A 14,607-nucleotide genomic window follows, 5' to 3' on the forward strand; every position below is an offset into this window, starting at 1 on the left:
GCCTCACAGTAGCAAGGTTGTCTCGTATACTCCCTTCCCTTAAACTCACCAAACCAGATTTTTACTCCCAACACCGGCAACTTCCCGTAAATCTGCACTGAAATTTTATCCTGCTCGCTGAGCCTCCGCTGGCCGAAGGCCAGTGCAACATTCCTGTTGTTTTAGAAGCGCGGATACCTTAGCTGAAGGTTTAAAAAAAAAAAAAAATCATATCGGACTGGCCCCGATGCGGAGGATTTACGAACTTTGGCCGCTCAAAAAGTCACATCCATTTCAGACATTCAGAAGGGACCCCAGAAGTGGCACCTGCCCCACCTGGGGACATCTAGAAGAGTGGCTTCCGGCCGCCTATGGCTGTTTAGAGTAAGCCACCCTGAGCCTGCACCAAGGACTAAGGACCCTGCGCCTGACTCCCGGGGTGAGCAGTGCCACCGCCCCCGGCCTTGCGGGGCAGGAAGGCGCTGGAGCAGGTAGGGCGGCAGACGAGCCCCGCCGCGGGCCTGCAGGAAGCCAGGACCTCCTGGGCTGTTCTTACCTGAGGCTGAGCATAGCTCGGAGAGCACAGGCAGGCACGTCACGGGGGGCCGGAGCTCTGACCTTTGCCGGAGCCTTCACAGCAGGGCCTGGGGCCTGGGCGCCGCTGCTCGTTCAAAGTGGCTCATTCTGAATGCGCTCTGACCTAGTGTTACAGCTGGTTTCTAGAAAGGGAACAAAAACAGTGCAAGGAGAAACCTCAGCCAAGCCCTCCTTTAACCTTGCCTCTGATCACAGGGGAACTAAGTCTGACCCCCATCCCCACTCCCAGGAAACCCACCCTAGGGCCGCGGCCCCCGCCCCACCCCTCGGGTTACCTGTTTATACAAGAATTAAGGAGCCTCCCGCATTTCAATGGAGCGCTAAGCCTGTTTGCAGCGCGGAAACAGCCAACAGGAATCGAATTCTGTGACTAAACAAACTAGAAGAGGAAGCGGGCACCACAAGGAACCTAAAGTTGTGATTTCGGGTTGCAATGTCATGCAACTGAAAAAAAAAATACTGTTTCACAGTAGGCTACTTTAATTAAAAGAAGGACCCAAAACTACCCCCCCCATCTAGTTAAATGGAAGCTGATAGAATATCGGCATATAGCGTTAGCCACTGTTGTTAGTGATACTATTATTATGTATAATCCGCCCCCCCCCCGTAGAAAAACGTGCAATGGATGTTAGAAGGAGGCTCCAGACCCAACTCTGCCCTCACTATCTGTGAGCAAGTTAATTACCCTCCAGCTCTGAGTTTCTGGAAGATTCTAAGGATGGGAGTTTTGCTTTCACTGTGGACAGTTTCAAGGAGAAGGAAAGACGAAGTCTTTGTGAAGGGGTGTGCAACTGATTTTCGACTCGTGTACAAGTTTCAAGGGAAGTGGAGAGAAGTTGGCCCTGCCTTCCATGAAGTGCAAATCCAACGTCTGTGTCACGCGCGTAATTCTGACTCAGATTTAGGCACTAGACCTGACCTGCCACCCTGCAAGTTACTCCATAGGTTAAAAGTCAGTGCTAGCGGGGCGGTGGTGAGCACGCCTTTAATCCCAATCCCAGCACTTGGGAGGCAGAGGCAGGCAGATTTCTGATTTCGAGGCCAGCCTGGTCTACAGAGTGAGTTCCGGGACAGCCAGGGCTACACAGAGAAACCCTGTCTCAAAAAAAAAAAAAAAACAAAAACAAAAACAAAACAAAACAAAACAAAAACAAAAAGTCAGTGCTAGATAACAGTGAACCATGCAGTTTGAAGATCTGTGAATGTGGGGCGTGTGGGGTGTGGTGGAGGCTTTGAAAACTCATAGATATCATCCATAGTAATAGTGGAGGGTAGAGGGGGTATTTATGTTCCTTTTAACTTGACATATAAATGAAGAAATCCTAATCTCTTTATATTGAGGTCTTTCTTACTCAGGAACCCTTTCACCCATTTCCTTAATCTGATCCTCAGGTCTGCCTCAGGTCTGGAGGTGAAGACACTGTCCGTACAGAGGTTAGGTAAGCAGGCCAACTTTCCCGAGTGCCGACCTTTCCAGTCTAATCGAAAAGTCAGATCTTACCACCATTAGTAAAAGTAATTCCTGAAGCCAGCCAGGAATTCTGAAGTTCTCCATCCTTTTGATCTTCGATCTTTTATCTTTTAGGCAGCAAAAGTCAAGCCAGGCCAGTTTAACCATGTTCTGAATTCAGAATCAAGACTTTGTCGATAGGTGCACACATGTACTGAGAATCGCAGACTGTAGAAAACTCCCAGTTCCGAACTGTTCTAGGGGTTGATACAGTTAGTTAGCCACCAAGACTCCGCAGCTGTAAAAAAGGCTTCGAAACCAGTTTCCAAGAGACTTTCTGAGCTACAGGAGGCACAGCTCTGTGCTTCAAGATAGGTTTTTCCATAGGAAGCTCTGGGCCCAGCCTTGAGATGAGAGGACCACAGAGATTAGAGCAACGGGGTCTGTTAAAGTCAGCAACAAAGTCAACAGCGAAGAAAGGGAGGGAAGGAGAGGAAGGGAGGGAAGATGAAAGAGGTGCAGCTCAGTTGTTGAGCCTTGGCCTCGAATGAATGCAAATGTGTAGAAGCCCTGTGATGTAGTGCTAGCTGCACCTGGGAACTGAGCCCCTGAGAAAGGCACAGGCTCCAGGAAGCAAGTCTTCCTGTGTGCTTCCGAGTCTGCTCCTTTGCCTCAAGTGCTCAACTGCTGCCTGCACTTTTCCTGTCTGCTCATTGATACAGTAAACTGCTGTGCTATTGTGGCTCGTTTGCATAACACTGTAGCACCGCATCCCAGGCTGTTGTGTGAACTTGCTATCCTCCTGCTTCAGTTCCCAGTGATGGGATTGCACACACACACACACACACACACACACACACGCACGCACGCACGCACGCACGCACGCACGCACGCACGCACGCACGCACTGATACACCCAGCTTCCAAGTGAGTATGATTCTTTTGTGAGTTGGTTTTTAGGAAGTGTAAAAGGGGTGAAAGGGGGATTAAGACAAGATTCCATATAGCCCAGGCTGGTCAAGTAAAACATGTGATTATTTTCCCTACTTTCTACTCCTCTCCCTATAAGTATGGCAAAGATAACTCAGATTTTTTTTTAGAGACTGCATTGCACCAATGGCACCCAGGCTGCTCTTGAACATAAGTGCTTAAGCTACCTTCCTGCTCCAGTGCAACCACACCTGGCTAAATAAACTTTTTAAATGGCAGGTGATGGATGAGCCTGGTGATGGCTTAGGTACTGTAACCCCAGGACTCGGGAGGCAGAGGCAGGCAGATCTTGGTGAGCTTGAAGCCAGCCTGGTCTACAAGAGCAAGTTCTAAGACAGCCAAAGCTATACAAGGAAAACTGTCTCAAAACCAAAACAACACAATGCAGACTATGGAAAAATAAAACAAGCTTTAGTTATTTCTGTTTTGTGGATGGCCCTCATGCCCACAACATCCTACTCCGAGTCACATTAGCCCTTGAGCCCCATGACTTGGACTTTCTGCCTCTGTCCCATCCTGCCTCTGAGGTAGTGTTCCAGAATCAGTACAAAGAACAGGAAGGTTTGAATCTTGGGCTGGGGAGATGGCTCAGTGGCTAACACTTGTTGCACCCGTGTGGGAACCTGAGTTAGAACACACTGAAACCCATGTGCTTCTGTGGTGACACGGGAGGTAGGAACAGAAGACTCCCTGGAAAGCAAATGGGTCAGCTGGCCTGCCACACACAGTGGCAAACAACAAAGAGAGTCTGTCTCACCTGAGTTGGAAGGCAAGGTCCAACCTCCGGGGTTGTCTCTGACCTCCACACATGCTTGAGCACACACGCACACACACACACATACATGCTCAGTCATACACACATTGTACACATTCACGGAGAGACCTGGTTTCAGTTTAACCTCTGAGATGAATGATGCCACACAAGCTGCTTGGCTGTTCTGAGCTTCAGCTCCCGCATTTGTGAAATAACATCTACTCCTCTGGATTTTTAGGGGTTAAATGCAAGGTGAACTCTCAGCCCGGTTCCTGGCACTTAGAAAATACACGGGAAATACCATTTCCTGTGCATTGGTACCTGGAAAACACCTACCCCAGGCTCTCAAAGAATTGTCTTTCCTATATTTAAATCTTAGTTCAGTGCTGTGCCAAGACGTTCTCATTAAAAGAGGCAAGCCTCAGACCTTTATAAAGAACCACAACACAGTAAGAATTACTCGCATGCGACATTTCCAAAGAAACAATAATTATCAATTATGCTGACCACAACTGTATGGAACTAGATAGATAAGGCACAAATCATTTGCTTTACGCCAGAGCTCAGATTCAAAAACTGAGTTGCCAGGAATTTCTCCAAGTTTCTGATAGGTGAGAGAGGTAGAGTTTTAATGGCTTCTCACTATTCCATGGCTACTGAAGCTATGGCCGCTTTTCCTGCACCCAGTAAAGAAACAGATTAAAGAAGCTAAAAAAGATGGCCTTTGGCCAGGTGTGGTGGCCAATGCCTTTAATCCCAGCACTCTGGAGGCTGAGGCAGGAGAAGGCTTTGTCGTTCAAGACTGACCCGGTCTACCTACACAGCAAGCTCCAGAACAGCCAACGTGACGTAGTGAGTCCCCTCTCTGGTGTATTAAAATATCTACTTCTCCAACCTCACCTTTCTGCCGACGGCAGTTCCTGTCTGCTCATTATAAGGATAGAATAGCAATGCATGCACACTCACAGACACAGAAAGACAGAGGTTTCTTTTTTTTTTTTTTTTCTTTTTTCTTCCCAGTAATCATTTCCCCCTCACTACTGAGGAGTGAAACCCAGGGCTTCCTATCTGCTAGGCAAGGCCTCCACCACAGAGACAGCTGCCTCAGTCACACTACATTTTTGATACATAGCAGTTATTCTCTTAAACGGCCCATGGGAGGTCTAAATGGACGGTATGCAAAGAGCTGTGTCTGGAACAGGGCATCAGTGCTGCTGTTTCTCTACAGAACAATGTTTTGCTAGGATCACGGTCAGGTTATGATAAATGGCTGAGTTTATTGGTTGGGGTGGGTCAGGGGCACCTGTTATTTATTTCTTGTCTGAGCTGACAATGTCATATCAGTAATTTTATTTTCTTCTCTCCTTTATTTCTTCGAATTTTATCTGAACCAGAACAAGTATTGGGAGATGAGATAAAGCCACCCACTTGGGTCCCAAACTCTATGGACACTGGTGAGACTTCCTTCATTAGAAGTCCTCCAAAAACTGAATCCGATGTTAATTCACAACACGCGACCAGAGTCTGAGAGGCCTCTCCTCATGATCATTTTTTCAGCCTCCTGGGTTTTCTTATCTGAGGACCATGCTCATAGAGGACTTAAAAAAAACAAAACAAAACACTTTTCATTTCCAACTTTAATATTAAATCCCCACTGGATCTAATATGTGCAAATGCAAGACATGTTATCCCCGCAAGCACTCTAATCCAAAGGATTAAACCCGGTTGCCAAACCCAGACCGTGGTGACCGCGCATGGGTGAGGAGGGCCATTCAGAAATCTATTAGTCGGAGTCTGGCTTGGCAGTTACCATGCCACACTGTAGGAGGGCCTCCAACTGAATTTTAAAAATGTACTGAGTTCACAGAAAAGAGAATTAAGTATAGCAGGGGTTCCCTCCGAACATTAATCTCAGAAGCCAAATCCTTCATTTTGTGAAAGGCCTTCAATACAGGAGTCCCTTGACCTTCGTCCCTCTTGCACAAATAGCTGTGCCAAAGACTGCCCCGCTGAGAGGGAGGCAGCACTAATGTAAATCATAGGCCCTTAAAGGCCCACTCAGGGCCAAGAACTGGTTTTGTTAAGGCAGCAAATGCTCTTAATTCCTTTATATCTCTTTAAGATTTATCCCCCACACCAGATCTCTAGATTTCTGTTTATTTTATAATGGAAAACAGCCTCACACAAAGAACCCAATCAATTGGCAAAACTTATCAGAAAAGGCTGCCAACATGAAATTTGCTAATATTTATTAACAGCTTATTAGAGTGTTTTGCCAGACAATATCATGTGTTCCACATATATTAACTGTGTAAACCTTATGGCAACAGCATGAGATGGAGATCGCCGTCCTGTTCCTGTTATTGATGAAAAGACCATCCGGCAGAGCAGGTAGGACCCACAGCTAAGGACCCACTGCTAGTATGTGGCAGAGACAGGCAGCCTGGCTTTCTGATCCTAATCATGACATTCCATGATCTCTCAGAGGATGCCATTTTTGGATAGTACTGTGTCATATGAATCTGTATGGCCATCATCCTGGCTATATCTAAATGGGCCCAAGAACAGTGTCTGAGCAAGGTGTGGTAGCACATATTTGCAATCCTAATTCTTAGGAAGCTGAGGCAAGAGAATTGCCTCAAGTTCAAGGCTAGCTTGGGCTGCATTGCAAGTTCAAGGCCAGGTGCATAGCAAGAGCCTTAGAGGGGTGGAGAACGAAGCCCATGCCTAGCACTTAAGTAGGCAGTGTGGATATACATCTAAATATTAGGATCCCAAATGTTCAGAGGAGTGTATCTGAAGAAGCTCAGCTCAACTCAGGCTTAGGATCATATGTGAGAACAGCTGAAGGGTGATGTCAAGGTACTGAATGTAACTTAGAGTAAACGAAGTGGATAACTAGTAGTCTAGTAGTGCAGGTGTGAGTCCTTGGTTCAGTTGTGTTCTCAGAGGTTTTAATGTGAAACATACTGTAGGATGTGACCTTTTTACAGAAAAGAATTAACTGCAGATATGGCCATAAAAGTCATATTCAAATGATGTAAGCATTACCAGGCATGGTATATACAGGCATGGTACATACAGGCATGCCTATAATTCCAGTGCTCGTGACCTAAATCAGGAATACTGGAAGTTTGTTTGAGGCCAGCCTTGTCTGTGAAACACAGACTCTGCTGGTTTCAAAGTTCTAAAAACTGGAGCTACAGAGGTGACTCGGTGGTGAAGAATATTTGCTGCGAGTTCAGTTCCCAGTACCCACCTCAAGTGGCTTACAACTGTCTGCGCTTTAGCTCCAAGGGATCCCAGGTCCTCTTCTGGCTTTAGTGAACACCCATACATACATCCCTGCATACACACACATCTGTATATATACATAAATAAATAATAAAAGAAATTGCTTAAAAAAGAAACACTCTTTTTAACTTCTTTATTTAGCGGTTATGTGCATGTATGTGTGCACATGTGGAGGTATAGGGGACAACCCACGGGAGTTAGTTCTCTCCTCTCTCTACATGAGACTCAGGGATCAAACTCAGGCCATAGGGTTTAACTACCCATGCCTTTACCCACTGAGCCATCTCACCAGCCTTGTGAGTGAACATTCTAATCTTTGCTTCTATTGTTTCCCTTTGTTTTGATAGTCTATCCATCCATCAGCAGGGTGCATGGCAACCATCTCTCGCCAGGGTAGGTACAGTAGCTAAGAACACAGTCTGCCAAACATCTCATTACATGCCTGTAAATCCAGCTTGGGAGGCAGAGGCAGGAAGAACTGGAGTTCAAGCCAGCCCTGGCTATCTGAGACCCTTCCCATGGAAAGAAAACAATATAGAGGCAAAGGCCAAACCCTGAATCCTGTCCCTGTCACCTATGAGCAAGTATCTTGACCACTGGGGCCTTTGACTCCTCATTGTTACCCATCTCATTAGGGAAGTCCAGTGTGTGGTTGTATGCAAGGTGCTGGGGACACCAACAGTTCAAACTTCATTTTAGCACTTTGTGTTAGGTTTATATACATGACCTTAAATCCTTTACATGCCTGCACACACACACACACACACACACACACACACACACACACACACCCTTTGTTTTCTTTTGTTTTTGTGTTGAGGAGATTTTTGCTCTTGTTTTGAGATAGAGCCTCAGGTAACCTACATTACCCTCAGAGAATGAAGGGTGACCTTGAACCCTTGAGTTCTTTTATTTTTAAATTTATACGAGCACACTGTAGCTGTCTTCAGACACACACACACACACACACACACACACACACCAGAAAAGTGCATCAGATCCCATTACAGATGGTTGTGAGCCACCATGTGGTTGCTAGGAATTGAACTCAGGACCTCTGGCAGAGCAGTCAGTGCTCTTAACCACTGAGCCATCTCTTCAGCCCAACCTTTAAGCTCTTAATCCACCTGCCTCCACTTCTCTCAAGGGCTGAGATTACAAAAGTACACTGCCATGCCAGCTCCATCTATTCTTCTATCCCCACATGCTTATCAGGCATCTACTATGTGTCTGATTCTGCACATCATGCTAAAGACAGACAAACAAACAAACAAACTAAACTGGAGTCTTTAGTCTTCTATCAAGGAACTTATAGAATACGGAGACAGACAAACCATGGGCCATGGCTGTACAGTCTGGAAGCCCAGGATTCACACATTCTAGGACTGAAGGCATACACTGCCACCTCCAAGCTAACGCACACATTCAAAAAGCTAATCTGGGGAGATAGAGGCAGAAGCAAGAAGCTCAGGGGTTACCTAGGAGTTAGTCAGGTAGAAAAGAGAAAAGTGCCCTCCAGCCCAGCAAGTCACCAAGAAACCCCAGAGACACAGGGATGTGAGTGCAAGAAAGAGTTCCCTGTGGCTAGAGAATTAGATTGGAAAGTTGATGGGTTGGTGGTCATATGAAATCTTGTCTGTCATAAGGTAGAAATTCAGAATGGCTTAGTGATTGTTTTAGGGCAGGGTCTCAGTATTGTAACCCAGGCTTGCTTCAAACCCGTCATCCTTCCATCTCTGCCTCCCAGGTGCTGGGACTACAGGTATACAGCAACATACCTGTCTACAGAAAGGTTTTCTTATTCTTTTTTAAAAGATGTATTTATTTATTATATATGTAAATATACTATAGCTGCTTTCAGACACACCAGAAGAGGGCATCTGATCTCATTTCAGGTGGTTGTGAGCCACCATGTGGTTGCTGGGATTTGAACTCGGGATCTATGGAAGAGCAGTCAGTGCTCTGAGCCGCTGAGCCATCTCTCCAGTCCCAAGAGGTTTTCTTATATGTGGGTGTCTGTGTGTGTGTGGCATATGTATGTATGATTGTATGTGTGTATGATATATGTATGTATGAGTGCATGCATGAAAGCTGGTTCACTGCCTGCCCATCCCACACCCACTCCCCACATGTTAGAGTTTTTAAAATGCCAGATCACACCTGGCATTTTAAAAACGTAGGTGCTAAGGATCTGAAATGGAGTTGCTTGTGCAGGAAGGACTTTACAAACTGAGCCTGCCCCTAGGTTTTCATGTCCTCCTGGTACAGGGCACATTATCAATACCAGGACCCAGGAAGCCAATCAGGAGGATGCGGGCTTTGAAGCCAGCCTGAGCTATATAGTAAGACCTGGTCTCCAAAGCAAAATAAAATACAATAAGTATATCTGTGTGAGTCCACCATAGGGTCAAACTAGATGAAGAACATAGGATCAAAGCCATGAATGAGGCTTAGTGACCAATCAGAACATGCAGAAATGAGAAAAAAGATGAAAGAAGATTAGGGGTAGAAATATTGAAACATTTACAGTTCATGTTTCTGAGTCACAATATTGCCGTTTCTCCCTGCCTGTTTCCCTCTTCCTCCTTTTCCCCCTCCCCCTCTTCCTCCTCCTCTCCCTCCTCTTTCTCTTCATCTTAGTCTTCTTCATGCAGCTAGTTTGATATGCAGTAGAGGATTACTTGAACCCCTGACCTGCCTCCACTTCTCATGTACAAGGATCATAGGCATGAGCCAGAACACACACAGTCTATAGGGTAATTTTTGAAGTAAGAACTTCAGAAAGTTTCTAAATAGAAGGAGGAGGTGGAGGGGGGTGGAAGAGGAGAAGGAGGAGAAGGAGAAGAAGAGAGGAGAGAGGAGAGAAGGAAACGGTCCAGTCACACTTGGTAGCATACATGGGTAATTGTAGCGCTTGGGAGGTGGAAGCAGGAGAATTAAGAGTTCACAGAGTTCAAAGCAACCTTACTGACACCGTGAGCTTGAGGGCTGGCTGTGTAAGATCTTGTCTCAAGCAAAATGAGACTTGCTGTCCCTAAGACACGGAACAGTCTACCAGTCCATTCACTTGGCATGTATTTATTATCTACGAAGAGTCAAGCACTGGGGATACACAGACAAATAGAAGCAAGGTCCACTCCTTCATAATGAAATGTCTATCATACAAAGTAAGAAGATCGCAGTGGTGGATACAAAATGCCAGGAAGAATTGATTCGTTCTGCCTGGGGGGGGGGGGGGGTGTGCCTTCCCAGCTGAGTTGGAAACATCGAGACGTTTCAGTCCAGGAAACGCACGAACAAGGCGTAGGCAGGGCAGATGACACAAAAAGCATCTGTTATCTTCTGTGACAGGAGGTTGATGTGTGATGAGATGGCAGGATTGGCAGCTGGAGGTGGGTTGGGACCAGACAAGGTGAATGATCCTTATGATTCTTATGAATGAGTGACAAGATTGTGAATATGAAGAAACATGATCAAAGGTGTGTTTCAAAAGAAAACTCAAATGCAACTGTTGTGTGACAAGACCTTTCCTGGGGAGATGCAACACACACACACACACACACACACACACACACACACCCCTACTCACCTAGATAGGGAGCCCACGACAGAACCAAAGCATGCATACCACCAAAGTTCTCCAATTTGGCGAACCGGTGAGTTTTATCGGGGTTACTTACAGCAGTACGGGTAAAGGATTGCTTACAGGAGCAGAAATGACCTAAAGACAGTTGCATCACCAAGACCCACCCCAGCATGGGTGACAGCTCATAAAAGCCAGGAAACCTGGAGCTCACTGCACAGGTTGGAGAGTGTACTTAAGTGACTGACTGGTCTGGATGACTTCCAGGCAGCTCAGTTAGCTTCTGTTTTGTTCCAGGCAGATGGATGCTCTACTCCCAGAGTCAGAGATGGATAAAAGGCCACAAGGCAGCAGAAATTCAAGAGATAGTTAGAGGGGACAGGCAAGATGATTCAGCAGGTGGAGGCACACGCTTCTAAGCCTGATGACTTGGCTTGGATCCCTGGAACCCATAGGATGGAAGAGGGGAAAAAAGGACTTCCCCAGCTTGCCCCCGTCCCCACACACACTGTGGTACAGGTACATAGCTCGAACACACAAAATACATTGAAAAAATATAATTTAAAAAGGGGTAGAGCTGGAGAGAGGACAGTTAAGACCACTTCCTGCTCTTAAATAGGTCCCAGGTTTGGCTTCCAGCACCTACACAACAACTCACACCTGCCTGTAACTCCAGTTCCAGAGGATCCATGCCTCTTTCAAAGGTTCTTGGACACACACACACACACACACACGTGCGCGCGCGCGCACATACACACAGTATCCAGAGATGGTGGCATTACCAGTTCAAGGAGAGCTCAGTCTACATAGATAGATCTTGAGATTTCAGGCATGTGTCACCACCAGCTCAAATCAAATTCTCCATCCTCAGTCTACTCCCAAATTCTGAAGATCAAATCCAGGGCCTCAGTCATGCCAGGCAAATGTTCTATCACTAAGCTACACTCTCGGTCCCTGAGAGTCTGTCTGTATGTATGTCTGTCTGTCTCTCTCCTTTTTTAAGATAGGGTCTCATGTAGCTCAAGTTGGCCTCAAACTCTCTATGTAGTTGAGGATGACCTTGAATTCTTTGTCCTCCTGGCTCTACTTCCTGAGTGTTAGTATTATAGGTGTGGGCCACCAAGCTTACTCTCTACTGTAGTATATGGCCAATTCCTTTCAGTGTGTGTGCGTGTGTGTGCATGTGTGTGTGTGTGTGTGTGTTGTTGTTGTTGTTGTTATTGTTGTTGTTGTTGTTGTTGTTGTTATTGTTGTTGTTTTAAAAGATTTGTTTATTATTATATATAAGTACACTGTAACTGTCTTCAGACACACCAGAAAAGGGCGTCAGATCTTATTACGGATGGTTGTGAGCCACCATGTGGTTGCTGGGATTTGAACCCAGAACCTTTGGAAGAGCAGTCAGTGCTCTTACCCGCTGAGCCCCGTGTGGTTGTTTTAAGACCTCAAACTTGAGGCAATCTCCTTTCCCTGTCTTTTGAGTCCTGGTATTACAAGTATGTGATACGCGATTAGTTAGACCCCAATTTATTTGTTTGTTTTGCTCCACAGGGTCTCACTCTGTTGTAGTCCAGGCTGGTCTAGAACTTTCTATATAGCTAAACTGGCTTGAACTTAAGGCAATCCTCTTGCCTCAGCTTTCCATTGAGCTGTGATCACAGACTTGATTTATTGTGCCCGACACCCAAATCAGATTCTTGAAAGAAAAAAAAACTTTGAAGCATTGATGGAAAGTTTTTTGTTTGTTTGTTTTTAAGATATGAAGCTTCTTGGGCTGGTGAGATGGCTCAGCGGGTAAGAGCACTGACTGCTCTTCTGAAGGTCCTGAGTTCAAATCCCACCAACCACATGGTGGCTCACAACCACCCATAATGAAATCTGACACCTTCTTCTGGTGCATCTGAAGACAGCTACAGTGTACTAATGTATAATAGTAAATAAGTCTTTTTTTAAAGTTAAAATGTCAACAACAACAAAAAGATACAATGCTTCTCTGTGTAGCCCTGGCTGTCCTGGAACTCACTCTGTAGACTAGGCTGTCCTCGAACCCAGAGATCCACCTGTCCCTGCCTTCTGAGTGCTGGGATCAAAGTCATGTGCCACTGCCACCTGGCTACATTAGTGGAATTTATTCTCGTTTACTACCTATCCTGCAGTGATGAGCATTCATAAGCCAATGGTTCATTTGACCTCCTCTCAAAAAACTGTTAATATTGCAAGTTTGTGTTTACAACACACTTGATAAATAGATTCTTTTTCTGTATTCTCTTTTTAGTTTTGTTCTTGTTTTTGGTTTGGTTTGGGTTTTGGTTTTTTCAAGACAGGGTTTCTCTATATAGTCTTGGCTGTCCTGGAACTCATTTTTTAGACCAGGCTGGCCTTGAACTCAGAAATCCACTTGCCTCTGCCTCCCAAGTTCTGAGATTAAAGGTGTAGGCCACCACTGCCTGGCTTTTGTTTTTTGTTTTTTGTTTTTTTGTTGTTTTTTTCTTAAGGTAGCTGGTTCCATGCGACCTCAGCCTGGTGTCTGCATTTCCAAGGTTGCAGGAGCAGAAACGGAAGAGAGCCTCAGTCTTCTCCTTAGAAGTCTTTGCAGTACCAGTCTGACACTGCCAGGAGTCACAAGCATGCTCTGTTTTTACAGTAAAACCCAGGGATTCACATGATGTCACCATGCCCCAAATAGAAACCCAGGGAAGTAAGCAGAGGCCGGGAGCAGGAGAAGCATTTGCAGTCTAAGTACCAGCAAGCACACTCTTGTGGATGGGGATGCTGGAGATGAAACCCAGGGCATCTCGAATGCTATAAAGGCCCTTTACACTGAGCTACAACCCCAGCCCTTGTGCCTTATTCGGTTTATGTATTTTTTTGGTTGTTGTGTGTGGGGGTGGGGGGAAGGGGCCTAGATGCATTTGAACATTTCGCACGTTTGCATGACATCCTTGTGCAGGGTCCATGCTGATCTTCTCAGTGTGGTTCTGATTCTAGTATCTGTGCTGCCGAATCGGATGCTGAGGATGCGTTCGTTGGAATATGCCTTTATCGTGTCATTGGTGACAATGGGTTCTAGTTAATTAAATGGCAGTCTTTCTGCACAGCTGGATTAAGGCCCTTCCTGGGGAGCAGACATTGCCTTACCAAAGTTGTTTCCCTCCAGCTTCAAGCAATGGTCCTTGGGATGAGCACCAAAGGGGTGCTTGATGAATGACCGAGGAAAGTCTGTCAGCAGAGGGTCTAGTGTTTGAGTACTGGCTCTGACTCGGTTTCCTCAGTTATGAAAGGATTTTCTGGGTCATATAGTCTGTTATTTCCAAGAAAGACATTTTACCTGAAGACATTTGGATAGTATAGGTATTCAATTAGTTAACTTTAGTTGTCCCTACACAGTAACACAGTGGAGTGAACGACCCCTCCAGACAACCTTCATGGACTCTGATGGCAAAATCTAGTTACCAGATCTCCTTGACCTTGAGGTCTGTGTCCAGAACCACTGGGTGTGTAGCTCCATTCTAGAAATGATTCGGGCCCTTGGACTTTTTTTTTTTTCTCTTGTTTACCATTAGGATATTTCCTTTCTCCATGGGGATTTTCTGGAAAGGCCACACAACTACTTCAGAAAGCTGTCCTGTTGTTGAATGACAGGGATGGGTTTCTTCTGCTCATTGGCAACCAGAGAAGCCGTTGTGAAGCCGTCTATGAAGAGAGAAGGCTAGGCTGCTCAGTTGGCCAAGGCCGAAGGGAAAGTCCAGGCACCTCTGATGATGCCGAGGCTACAATAGGAGGCCTTGCAGGGGGGCTGGTGGTTAGGCAGAGTTGCACTGAGGGCTTGCTGGAGCTACCCAAGGGGAAGGAAATGTCCTCTCTGTCCAGCTTTGGGCACAACTAAGGAACAGGAGCTACGAACGCTTCAGCATATCCTCCCTGCCCTGTCCCTCCAGGCCACAGTGAGGGATGCCAAGC

At 46.0% G+C, this 14,607-nt stretch overlaps 1 protein-coding gene, 1 long non-coding RNA gene and 1 other non-coding gene across 10 annotated transcripts in view; 1 reads left to right on the forward strand and 2 right to left on the reverse strand.

Moving 5' to 3' along the window:
* Rbm47 (RNA binding motif protein 47) overlaps positions 1-951 on the reverse strand; it is a 135,406-nt gene extending 134,455 nt beyond the window's left edge. The window contains exons 1-2 of one of the 3 annotated variants that reach the window (NM_001127382.2): positions 852-951; positions 536-698 (exon numbers count right to left, since the gene is read on the reverse strand). The gene's annotated coding sequence lies outside the window, so the exon portion shown is untranslated. Of the gene's footprint in view, positions 1-535 lie in introns of all 3 variants that reach the window. The other 2 variants (XM_006503962.1, XM_030254507.1) reach the window with 2 other exon arrangements.
* Positions 1-14,607, forward strand: part of Gm26725 — a 23,942-nt gene continuing 9,335 nt past the window's right edge. For 2 of the 6 annotated variants that reach the window (XR_001785063.2, XR_001785070.2), the window contains exons 1-3: positions 1-470; positions 1,969-2,015; positions 6,101-6,161. This is a non-coding gene — a long non-coding RNA (predicted gene, 26725). Of the gene's footprint in view, positions 471-1,968; positions 2,016-5,164; positions 5,225-6,100; positions 6,162-14,607 lie in introns of all 6 variants that reach the window. The other 4 variants (XR_001785062.2, XR_001785061.2, XR_001785064.2 and 1 more) reach the window with 4 other exon arrangements.
* On the reverse strand, positions 13,553-13,657 carry Gm22929. Its single transcript, XR_003956054.1, has one exon. It is a non-coding gene; the product is annotated as a U6 spliceosomal RNA (small nuclear RNA).

This window comes from Mus musculus, chromosome 5, assembly GCF_000001635.26.
Source record: "Mus musculus strain C57BL/6J chromosome 5, GRCm38.p6 C57BL/6J".
In the NCBI taxonomy this organism is placed as follows: Eukaryota; Metazoa; Chordata; class Mammalia; order Rodentia; family Muridae; genus Mus; species Mus musculus.